General features: G+C 35.4%; 1 protein-coding gene across 5 annotated transcripts in view; it reads right to left on the bottom strand.

The window, feature by feature from the left end:
• Window positions 1-13808, bottom strand: part of LOC143187526 (ras-specific guanine nucleotide-releasing factor 1) — a 245855-nt gene that overhangs the window by 211735 nt on the left and 20312 nt on the right. The gene's annotated exons all lie outside the window — the stretch shown is intronic.

The raw sequence follows: 13808 nt of genomic DNA on the forward strand, positions 1-13808 counted from the left end.
TAAAAAAATAAACGATACTCATTTTATAAAAGAGGATATCCCAAATGGATCAGAAAATGTCCTGTAATGGAGTGTCTAATCTACTTTCGTTTTGCAGTAATAATGTCTTAAAGCTAGTACCATGTTTTAAAACGAAGAGTAGTTTACACATATTGTTGAGACAAATACATTCAAAAAATCCGTTGACCCAGAGCAGTATTTCCGAACCTTTTTAGAGTCACGACACACTTTTACAATAGCCAAATAATCTACGCTCCCTACCCCATCCCCGAACATCCGGTTACTTGAGAAGGTTATGTTTATTTAGGAACACACTTACTACATGTTAACACCTTCATAGACATACATTCTTCAACGAGACTCTTACTGGAAACAGTCCCTGCTCTGTCGTTTAGTGAGTCATCTTGATCAGCTGACTACTAGCAGTTTTTTTGTCTACACTTCATCTGTGTGTGTTACGTACATTCTTTTCCTCAAACATTTCCGATCTCTAAAGCATTATAAATGTTAAACTGTAAGAGATACAACGAAATGTATTGAGACTTTTTTCTTCTATTGCTCCTCCCCAACGTATATGCAAAATTAGAAAATCCTCCGACTATTAGTTAGTTTTGTTAATAGTTTTATAACTATTAGTTGATTAACTTTAAAGCATTATCACTGTAAAACGAAGGGAGATTGGACACTATGTTATAGGATATTTTGTGATCAAATTGAGGAACCTTGCAACCCCTTAAAATTCTGATGCAAACACCGGGTACGTGGTCATCGCCTGCCGTGCCCGCAACGAAGAACCCAGAGACGACACATGAAGACACTTTCAGTATCAACAAGAGACAGAGAAAGTCCTTTGACAGCTGTCACCGCAAACGGTCGTCCGATATGTTGTATTTCGTTAAATAATAAGTGTGTGTCAATAGGAGTTAGAACTGTAAATAGTTAGAATTGTGAATAATTAAAACTGTAAATAAAGCTTTCAAATCTCGTGTACTATTTCACATGTCAACATGATGACGAACGCGAGTTTGCGGCGATCACGGGGAGTCATCGGCGGCTCTCCAAATTCGCAACAATATCAAAACACATTTAGTAGCGTAACACGTAACTATACCCAATACAAGACCCGCTAGGTGCAGATACGTGTTACATAGATACTAATTTCGTATTCAGTTCTTTGGCCTGCTAAGGGTTTCTACGTACGAGAAAGGGAAGACTTCTAAAACAAAGATGACATTAGGCTTTGGCAAACCAACGTATACAATTCTGCATTTCCTATCACTTGTCTATGCAAGTGCTACCCAATCAATATCTTATGTTTTTCCGATGAAAATGATACCAAACATGATACAGGTTGGATGATTTACAAAGAAATTCTGTACAAAAAATTTTTTGCAGGTCTATTTCCCGGCAATCGAAAAAGTATGGCTTTGCCGCAAAATATTATCTTTGTTATTATGCGTATTATCATTATAAAAGTAATATAGATGAATTTCTTACGATTTACCAATTAAAATGATATCAAATTCTATGTAACTCGGACCATTTTTAATAAAGCTAGGTTAAAATTATGCAAATCATTTTTTATATAGATTTCTTTATAAATCATACAAACGGCGTCGTGTTTGGTATCATTTTCATCAGAAAAGCATAAGGAATCATTTAGTTGTATTTGTATTGAAATATGATAAGAAATGTACAATTGCATGCTTTGGATTGCTAAGCTCGAATTCGATTGTTAGCTTTTATGACTGAATTGTTCCTTAAGTTTCAGGCCCTTGCTATTGTAGCTCCCTAGGGATCAGCCAACTCCTGAGGTAGGAGGAATGTTTCGGGTATAGATAGCTGTTATGATTTGCATGCAGTTACGCGTTACACTGCTGTACATGTTTCACTCTGTACTGCATGAAAGAAAACTTCTTGCTCAAGATCATATTTTTCCAGTTTCAAAGGTAAACGTGCCGGTCATACTGCCGGGGATGAACAACAGTATAATATATACACATGAGGTTTAGACTACTATTGTCTTCCTCGAAATCGACGGAGTATTCATGATTAGTTGAACTAGACATCACTTAAATACATGCGTATAAGGGTACAGGCGGTTTATTTAATTATAACTAGTTTCAGAGATAGTGTAGATATGTTATTACAATTATATCTCATTTCGGAAATACAAAATATAGTTTAAGTTACACGATATCTTTTTTCGGAGATACAAAATACAATGTACAAAAGTTAACAATGTTAGGTTACCTTAAAACTAGTTTACGAGGGAGAAAGACCCTAATGGCTCGGCGTTAGGAGACTTACAAGATGTCTCTTCTTCTCGTTCCACGGTTTTCGAGTCGCATAGGGGTCATTCCACACGAAATCGGACACATTTTGGATTAAATTTTTATAGATTGCTCAAATTTGAATATATTGTAGTCTTTAACGATATTTAAACGTACCCCAAAGGATTTTCCAAAATTTTGAAAATTTGTTGATTTTACAGTTGTTTGAAGTTAAGTGCTAACTTTTCTTTAAAAAATTAAAGCTATTGAACCAGTAAGTGGATGGAGATGGGCTTTACGGTGCTTATAGAGAAAACATTGAAGTTCGTAAAAAAAATTATTTCAATTAAAAACAATTTTTTTAACCATTTTTTTGCACTTATTTTAAACAAATGCAGGTTTTTAAGATGATGCGCAATTCTAAAAATTTGAAGAAAAGGAGAATATAGTTTGATCCTTCCCCTTGACGGACAAACTTTCAAAAATATGGACATTTCATTTTACATTATCTGCAAGCATTTGCAAGGTTTAATGCGAACAATAAATACTGGTGACTTATTCTTTGTCAATGGTACTTATTGTTCAAAACATTTTAGTTGCCATAGTCCAATGGATACCACGAGCAGGTGGTTACTTTCCTTCCATCGGGAAGAAGATAGGATGGGATATCGTGAAAAATTGGGTTAAGGATTCTACCATAGCAATTAGTGTGTAACGGAATGAATAACCGAATTTACAAGTAATTAATTCATAACTTTTCCAATTTGTGACTTTGTACTATAAGAATAGACTCTAGCCGATAAATCAGACACTATGTCTGTTAGAATGAAGGAATGAAACTGTCGCGCGTTCCACGAATTGTTTTGGCAAGTTCACGTCTCGTTACTGATATTGCTAAATGTTCGTTATATTCTTCTACTGTACTGAATGTAAAATTAAAATTTTTAATATTAGCAATCGTCCAGGCGCACAATTTCTGTGGTGTGGTTATCTGATCTTCTAATCACCTTTGCAAACTCGTTCGAACTGCAAGACGTTTCAAAAACTCGTCAATCCATCACATGCATTTTTGCCATATGAAGTTACAAAAAAGTGCCATTCTGCATTACTACTAAAATCTTCGAAATGAAAGCTAAAATTCAAAAAATTATACTTATTTGTATACTGAGAAGCAGCACCGTAAGAAAGGTATTTAATTATTCTAATATCAGTATCATATTTTTCTTGCAAAAATGCTATTAATTTAATTTGAAATAAATGGACAGGAATATTGTCATACTGATGGCAATCTGAAATAATGACAAAGTTGTCATGCTGTAGACTATCATTTGTACGATGGTAAACAACGAAAGTGTGAATGGTAGCTTGTTTGCTAGACCAATGACAGTTTTGAATTTCGTCTTGAATAAAAAAAGAATGATTTTCAGCGAAGTCTCCGACGACAGCGAATTCATTAGGCTCTAAAGTTTCTTTTACATATTTAAAATAACTACTTTGATTTTTTTCAATAAAGTCATGGACTTGCAGCTTGCATAATTGGCTTTTTAATTCGTTAAGAAACGCGCTATTGTTGTCTACTCTACCGACTTTAAACTGGATCTATCGGTATTTGTCCACTGGGAACAGGAAGTGGATATAATGTCGTGTTTTTTAAATAAAGCTTCTAATTGTTTGCGAATATGTTCAAAACCTGGACAATGTTTACAATTATTCAAATAGCAAGATTCGTTAGACGAATCGCAATGCACATTTGAACGCAGGTCTATATCTGCTTACATATATGTATATGTAAACGGAAAATCAACTGAAGCAGGCATTAATTTTTGCAGTTTGGCACCAGCTAACATTAATTTCACATTTTGATGCATAACACATACGCACACAGAATGTGTTCCACTAGTTACTGCTAGTATGCACTCTTTGGGACGAAGCTGAGCAAATTTACTAAATCCTACTTTCATGGACGGATTTCGTTCTTTGAAAAATTAATACAATTTATTTATATTATTCAAAATTAAGCGTTTGTAAATGTGTAATTTGAAACCGTCTCTTTTAACCGAAACAAAGCCTTTTTTCCCGGGCACAATTCTACTGACTTCGTCATTACAATAAAATAATTGCACCAAGGATATGATAGATTCGGACAATGGAAAACCGTTCTTACTGTCGGGGTATGATAAAACACACTTTTCGACATGTAATTGTTTTGCTATAGTTGCCATGTGTTGAGTGCAATCAACTGCTATCATCATGTCTCTAATACTCCACGATTTTGGAAGAATGGTAAGAAGGTATAACTGGTCATAAGAATTGCTTAATAATTTGTACTTTTTTTTTAATTCGGGTAAAATTTCTGCATAAAAACAATTGGGATTATCATCAACAAAATCATTTACTAACTTTCGTTTTATTTCTGTGCTTATACAATCTAGTGTTTATGATAAAAAGTCGGGTGTTGAAAAATCTAGTGAAGTTAATGATGGTTGTTTTAAAATACTACGTGTCTTATTTACTGACTTGGTAAGTACAGCTTTATCAAATATCTTAACATTTTCTACTTCATCTGAATCTAAATCTGAATCTATATCTGTATCATGTGAAACCTCAAATTGCATGAAGCTGCTGTTAGAGGTTCCAGGCTGTGGTTCTGTAAATATATTTGTTCGGTTCGCGGTTAATTTTTTAATCGTGACGCTCGTCTTGCCGCTTGTCAGTTTAATATTGAGTGACTGTTTCAATATTCCGGATGGACCTCGACAGTGAAATGTACTAATGAAAATAAAGGAGTCCGCACGACGACTCTAGATGTGGTGCAGTTCAGATGGCTCTAACTTCTTTTTGCGTTCCGATCCAAGACTCGAATGCTTCCTGGTTCTGTTTTCCGGAGTCCATTCCTCGTCCACTTACATCCCCCAAAACATGCGACTTTAAGGGCGTCACTAATTTTGTGCGATGAAACAAATCGACATTGATTGGCCTTCGACACAAAGAAGGAAGATCTCCTTAGTCACTCTGACGAGGGCAAAGGAACCGCCCTAACTTCCTCGCGACGAAGGTGGAGGAGATCCTTCAGGTCGAAGGCCGCGAAAATTGGGAAGGAAGAAGAGCGTGGCTTGAGCGGGCCCACGCGCGTATTTTCCGAATGTTTTTATGGCCGCATTGTCCCGCGAATCAGCGTCAACCCTTTGTGAGTCCGAAGAGGATGAGCTGGTAGAGGCACCGATTGCGGGGCAATACGACCCTCGATGATTATTAGGGAGGGACACTCCACTCGAAGAAAGCACGAAATTACTTTATTCTGCCAGGTGTGGAATTTTCGAAAGTACAAATGACTATACAAAGTATTTAAAAGAAACTCGGATTCTCACATCTGGCAGCAATAAACGCGATTGCTTCTTCAAACGGAACAATATTTGTAGTTTTTGATGCAGTAGACAAACGATTGCACTTCAACCGGCAATTACCGCAAATATACTCATCTAACTGTAGATGTCGACAAATTCCTCGCAACGACTCCGTGACGCGTCTAGTGTCGCCAGCGTCTAGTGTAATATCTGCTATGGTCTGGTATCGCAAAAGGATTGCAACAAAACCTTGGTCCCATTTTAGCGGCAGTAGATATAAACACGTGCACACAACTATATATTTCACTGTCGAAACTAGGTGACCGAATCGCGAAAATACCACAATACATTTGCCAAACTGACGTAGAAAAGGAATCGCTCGTTTTTCTTACGTTAAACAATCCGTTGGTTGAATTGCTTCTAATGCGCTGCTCTGATTTTCGCTTCGTCGAAGCCTCATGAATTTTGATCGGGGGTACAAACTACGGTTACAATTGGTAGAAAATAGGCGCGAAAAATCCCTGCTAAGGGATTGGTTGTAAGGCATTACCCTTTTTCTGATTCGTTGACAATCATATTCCACAAAACTAATCGAGCGCAGGAAAGGTAGGCAGTCGGCGGTCACTACTTTCGCCCAAGCGGCAGCGAAGCCTCTCCTATCCGGTTTATGGCACGTAGTAAAACAATAAGCCTATTCTCCTGGAAAGGATAAACATAAAGTCACGACATCCAACAATACCAAAAACTAACTCGGTGGCAACTGAAATGTTTTCAACAATAAGTACCATTGACAAAAAGTGAGTTACCAATATTTATTGATCGCATTAAACTTTGCAAATGCTCGGAGATAATGTAGAACAATTGTCTGGATCCCAAATAATAATGCACGTTCGCCCGCTGGAGTCGTCCAGGCTACTAGCGACGACGCGCCCGCCGCGGCTCGGTGGTGCGACTCGACGCAGCGTCAACTCTCGGCAATTTTCACAGGGCCAATTTTAAAATGTCCACATTTTTTAAACTTTGTCCATCAAGGAGAAAGATCAAACTATCCTTCTTAAAAAGAACCATTTTATGAACATCTTAAAAACCTGTATTTGTTTAAAATAATTGATAGAAAAAATGATTAAAAAAAATTTGTTTTCATTGAAATAATTTTTTTCTAGAAACTTCAATGTTTTCTCTATAAGCACCGTAAAGCTCGTCTCCATCCGCTTGCTAATTCAATAGCTATAATTTTATTAAAAACAGTTAGCACTAAACTTCAAACATCTGTAAAATCGACAATTTTCAAAATTTTGAAAAATCCTTTGGGGTACATTTAAATATCGTTAAAGACTACAACATATTCAAACTTGAGCAATCTACAAAAAGTTACTCCAAAACGTGCCCGATTTCGCGTGGAATGACTCATGGATCATTAACTAATAATTGTGCACTCAACGGGCTTAGTATTCGAAACTTGAGTTCAGATAAAAGAACGCCAATGGCAAAAGTTACACCAGGTTATAAAAGATTTGATTAAAATTTGTCCGAATGACGGGGCCGAATGACCTGTTGCAATCAATGCTTACCTCTGCGATATTTACAGCGCGTGTTCTGCAATCGCGAAGCTATCATCTGTAATTTTGATTAATTTGGAAAACGATAATCCTCACGTAAAATAGTAGCGAGGGCACAGTCTAGTCTTCCTACTTCCTCGTATTCTATCTATTCTATAAACGCGAGATATATACTAGGTCAATCCTCAACACACATTTGACACCTGTTGGTGAATGACCTGCTGAGTCTGACAAAATATAAAGTTACGGGGTCATTCGGATTCAGAGTAATGCTTGGAATGGAATGTTGCACATCATATCGAAGTTTACTGGTACATAACACTTAATATATATTATTTATCAGTAAACACATTAAGATTAAGAAAATATGGTATATGGTTTACTTTAATATGTGTCTATACGTATATATTTAAAAGATTTAATTATGTAGGATGTTAAAAGGAAGGTTCCGAGATTTTAGTAGCTTATAATTGCGCACTGAGACCAGCAAAAAATATCTAAGCAACATAGGTTTTTAATGCATGAATTGATTCAGATTATCGTTTCCTATTGTTATGAATTTAAGACATGAGGCGCAACAGATTATACGCGGTTCGATTTAAAATCTTTAATCGCCAAATTTTACTTATTAATTACGTAAAACAAATAAAATATATACTTCACGTGGCAGCTACATGGCGTACGGACAAACGCACTAATCGGCAGTTACGCAGTTACACATATATTCGCTCTCCTCTTTCTGTTCTTAAACAAAACTTGAACTACGCCACCAATTAAGGCGTGTCGCATCTTACATTATACCATCCCCGCACTTTTCGATTTATTTCTATGACTGCACAACACCTATAAAAAAGAATTGTGTCAGAATTAAGCAAAAACAATTAGTCTTGGAGATATTCTAATGTAGACAAATACTATTACACAAATACGACTATCTGCAGTTGTGTTTTTTTAAACAGCACGTGGTATCTCTTTTAGCAAGTAACAGAGGGTAATGAGTCAAACTTATTTGTACCATTTCATGTGAGGTTGTAATAATGCTAACGGTCAGCTAAATTTTTGTTCACTAATTCTTATAAATCGTGTAGCGGATCAGATTGCAAAAATGTTTAGAAGCCAACGAACGTTTAGAAGTCTTCATTTTGAACACATTTTGTAATACGTATTCAATAATGTAATAATTATTTTTTTGAATTTAAACAGATTAAATAAAAAATATTACATTATCTGTGTACGTTTCGTAAGAATTATTTCACAAAAATTTAGCTGAAAGTCAGCAATATTAGAATTACTTAGTAAAAGAAAATACCACTTGTTGCTAAGAAAAAACATAACTGCAGATAACCGCAGTCGTGTAACATCTCGCATCCTAAACTAAAATATCTCTAAGACTAATTGTTTTTTGGTATAAATAGTTTAATACTTTTTCTTATAGGAAACGACAATCTGAATTGATCTATGCATTAAGAAATATACCATCCCACTTAAAGAAACAAATTTTACCTTCATTTGTCCTCTACACGTTATCCTATAAAAAGAAACTAATTACACGAGATTATGCTCCCCTTGAAGCCATTTAACTTGTATCTAAAATATTTTTCGATACAATTAACAGGTTAGAAAATATTTGAGGTGCTAATTTTACGTGACTTATCCTGTATATGCAGCGGTCGGTCTTAGTCTTCAAGTTATAAGTAGAAATCCCCATTTCGCGTGTATTTTAAATACATGTGTACACGTAAACTTAAAATACGTTTTTGAATCCGTGTAGTGTTTAGTACACGGGTATACGTATATCGAAATACACGGACTGTACTACATGGATACTCGGATCTAGATTTACGCAGGTACACGAATCCTGAACCAAAATTTACGGAACCGGAATTATGTACACGTGCAGTTATATGGGGCGTGGCAATTAAATAACGAGACTGGCGTGAGAAATGTGATTTATTGCAAACAAAGTTACATTTCATTTTTATCCTCTTCAACATACTCTCCTCCCCTATCTATATATTGCTGCGTACGTGTTTTCCATCGTTTAAAACAATGCTGTAGCTCATCAATTGTCAGGCTCTTCAACAACTCTGCCGTTTTTGATTTTATATGTTCAACAGACTGAAAATGTGTTCCCTTCAATGCGCTTTTGCCTTTTGGGAACAGGTAGAAATCACATGGTAGAGATCTGGCGTATACGGAGGATGATCAAGCACAGAAATGTGCTTGTCCGCTAAAAACTGCTCCACAGATAAGGCATTGTGGACTGGTGCGTTGTCCTGGTTCATTCTTGTGATTGATCATCCTCCATATTCGCCAGATCTCACACTGTGTAACTTCTACCTGTTCCCAAAAGTCGAAAGTGCATTGAAGGGAACACATTTTCAGTCTGAATTACTGTTTTGATATAAAATTAAAAACGGCAGAGTTGTTAATCAGGCTGACAACTGATGAGCTACAGCTACAGCATTGTTTTAAACAATGGAAGACACGTATGCAGCGGTGTATAGATAGGGGAGGAGAGTATGTTGAAGGGAATAAAAATTAAATGTAACTTTATTTGCAATAAATTACATTTCTCACACCAATCTCGTTATTTAATTGCCACTCCTCGTACATGTACTGCATATCGAAATTCGAAATACATGGATACACGTATATCGCAATATTCATTACTAAATATGTATTAACATAGTTATATTCCATTTTGTGTAATTATTAATGTATAACAAAATACTCGAAACTGGAATATTTGTTCACAAAGAGAAGAAAACTCTGAATGTAATGATTTTCGTCCGTCTGCATGTAGAATGTGTTATACTTGGGAATTTTTATTTCGATTAAACTGTTCTGTGTATTTACGTGCTTCAAGTTTTATTTTAATTGAAAACAATTGATCTTCTTAAATAAATTTTTATACGATTGGAAAATTATTTAACAACGTTGGAAATTATGTGAAAATTATTATTTTTGAAATAGGCTTCATAATCGTGTTATTAAATATTCGGAAAAAGTAGTACCGTATTTATTGAAATGTTTTTCATAAAAGAGTTAAGGATGGTTCATAAAGGAAAACATGGAAAGGATCATGTTCAGGGTCGAGTCTAGGATTGCAAAGCGGATAAAAAATATTTTTCTTAATATAATAGTTACTTTCTCAATATACAGTAAAAATTTCAAGACAATTGATCGATTACTTTTTTTAAAATCATTTCAAGCGACAAAAAGAAGACATGGTGACCAAGAAGGTGTACAGGCGAAAAGTATAATGGAATTTTTGCTTAAAGAAATATTATAAGTACTTGAACATACAATGAAAACATACAATAGGACTGAAGATGATTTACTATGTATTTTGTTTAGTAAAAATTTAAAGAAGAAAAATTCCCTACTTAATATGCATTACAGTAATTTACGGATAGGCTTATTTTATGGGAAAGGTTATAAAATATATACGGTACATGTATACCTACCCGTGTACATATGTAGATGCGTGTCTGTATAACCGTGTATTTCAGGATACGTGTACGTGCATAGATCCAGATTCGAGTATCCGTGTAGTACAGTCCGTGTATTTTGATACACGTGTACCCGTGTACTAAACACTACAGGATCCAAATAGGGATACTTTAATTTCACGTGTACACATGTATCTGGAATACACGTACAGAATCAGGATCTCTAGTTATAAGCTATAGTATTTTTAATACTATATATTAGAATTAAGTCTTAAAGACTTTGAAAACAAGAAGGAGGCTTCAACAATACAAATTTGGAGTTTAAACAAATAGTTTAGATGTTGGGTGCGCGGTTACCACTGGGTGGTGTATGTGAGATGTTGATTTCGTGATTATCACTGCGGTGGTGTATGTGGAATGTTGGGTGAATTATGTGTGGATACTACTGTGTAGGTTGTGTTTGAACGGATGTGGGATACGTAGTTAACACTGCGTGCATTCTACGTACCTTACATCCCAGCATACACTATCCAGTGGTAACCGCGCACCCAACATCCCATATACACTGTCTAGTGGGTTACAACGCATCTAATAAAATTTTTCCCTCAAAAAATCACTGAAATTGGTGAGGACTCAATTCATCAAATTCAGAGATCAGAGTTTATAGATCTAGAATAAAACATTTTGCTCCATATCTCGAAAACTAAAACCGACCGCTACATGTATGTAAAATAAAAAGTTGCATAAAATGCTGTCCTAAACAACAGATTTCAAACGTATTGAAATTGGTAAAGGAGTATCATTAATTTCATCTATTCCTCGTATGGTACGATATGTATTTTACATTCGTTATCGTAATTTCAGTATATTTTTTATTTATGATAAGTAAACTAAAGTCTTTAATTAACCCCACAGAAATAAATTCAAAGAATTAAAGTCAAATGATTAAGTAGGACATTCCTCTGGACCTTCTTGTCCTATTCACCACTTCCCAGAAATTTTTAAATGTTGTTCCACATTAATTCAATAATATGTTGGAGCTCTATCAATAAATACTTAAATAGTAAACAATTCATTAAAAGTAATGAGGATTTACACTCATCATTCTGCTTGGTAGCAAAAATTGTTGCTATATATCAATCACCTGAAATTCTGATCAATGTGTTCAAAGAAAATCTCTCTTCATACCATGATTCAATAATTAGATGAGAGTTTACATCTGACCATTCATAACTATTATGGAAATATGTCATCTCGCTTCTTGTAAATTCACTCATGATAGTAAAGAATATAGCGGAAAGGTATTTCGGGTGGTCAGTGTAAGTTTGTAATAACCACCAATATTACGATGTGTCGGGATAAAATGCCATCCAATGACGTTATAGAGTAAAAGAATGGAGGTTCTCCAGTCATGGTATTTGATTGCATTGCCTGCGACTCAGACTATATATCTGTAGTTGTAAGACAAAATGACCTAAGTTATATATTTTTGTTTTTGAGATATTAAAGTTTAAAGTTTTCAATTTTGATACTGTAAGCAGCATCTTATGAAGTGCTACATCACATACATTGATGACAGGATAACGACACGGCAGGCCTATCAGACAACGAGTTTTTCTGGACGTAAGTGCTACTACACGCATGCGCCAATAATTGAAACCTATGACAGTTCTCAAGCACACATGTGCGACACAACACTTATCCTGTGATGAGGGGAATCACTGGATCCGAAGGAAGGAAACAATCTCCGAGTACAAATACAACATCACCAGCGAAAACAAGCGCTTAGAAGCAGAGTTCAAGATTCTAATGCTCATCCAGAACACGAAAAATCTCACTGATCCTAACCATGCCGAGATAGCTGTAACCAGCTTCTTCGTTCCTACACATCGAGACAGCTTTAACCAGCTCCTTGATTACTAGGCTGAGGTAGCTTTAACTAGCTCCTCGGTTCCTCTACATCAAGGCAGCTTTAACCGGCTGGCTCCTTGATTATCCATTGAGGCAACTTTAACCAGCTCCTTGGCCTATCCTTGATCCCTATCAACCCTAGTATATCACTGCCATCGGCCTATATCAAAACGCATAAATGATCTCAAAGACGAAAAGTATTCTGTCAATAAGTAAAACTTTGATAGTTACCAACTCAGTTCGGTGAAGTGACATTTAAACCATAGTTCTCCCTCTATTAACTAAGAAGACTCTTAACTAAGAAGAATTAACTAGACTATTAACTAACAAGGGAAGTTTGGGAATCGCTGATTTTAATGAAACTTTGTACAATTATTCTATGGTCCTACCTAAGAATTTTACCGTACAAAGTAACTGCCCATACGCACTTTTAAGGGAGAAACTACCCTTTTAATCCAAATCGCCCTTTTCCTTTCGGTGCTTATAGCTCGCAAAGTATAAGCGCTATAAAAAAATGTTTCATACAAAAGTTTTACTGTTTTTCAAGACCTATAAAATAGCTTTAAAAAAATTTTTGTAAATTTAGAAGCAAATGTAAATGTTATTTTCAATTATGTACTAAATAATGTGTCTACTATGAAGATATATAATAAATAAAAGTGATGTTCGTAACAGTATTATTAGTTAGATAGAGATAGTTATAGTTAGATAGCAATAACGCACCCAATTTTTCTGATTTCTCTTGATATCTGATTATTGAGTACATGACATCCAAGAATGCAGGAATTTGGTAAACACCTCCAACGCACAGCTACTTTCTCCAAATGCATAAATAACCATGATATGTAAGACGGCATCAGTAGCAGCGGATTCATTCGCATACATTCGTCTCTACACGTAACTCTCGTGCTCGTTTGTAAAATAATTCTTCCGATTGTAATATTCTCGCGTTGTCGATAATAATTTTTTTATAAAAACTCGATTCTTAGAACCTCATTGTGAGTCGTGACAAATACAATACCGTAAGCAGTAGCTCGTCTTTGAGATTATGAGAATACGTGAAACTTCGTTACCCTAGTAATGTAACAAGAAAATCTATTTTTAATTCTTTGAGTTGTCGATTAAATCGAAAAAACATTGAAACGAGAATTCTCGTAAGCCGGCCCAACGTTTGGCTTGCTATATACGAGAATTCTTGTGACCCGTAATCAATGTGTTAACTGATATTGCTATTTTTTCTCCCCTTTTAATTCTTTCTTGTTCATC

Source organism: Calliopsis andreniformis, unplaced genomic scaffold (assembly GCF_051401765.1).
Source record: "Calliopsis andreniformis isolate RMS-2024a unplaced genomic scaffold, iyCalAndr_principal scaffold0048, whole genome shotgun sequence".
Classification (NCBI taxonomy): domain Eukaryota; kingdom Metazoa; phylum Arthropoda; class Insecta; order Hymenoptera; family Andrenidae; genus Calliopsis; species Calliopsis andreniformis.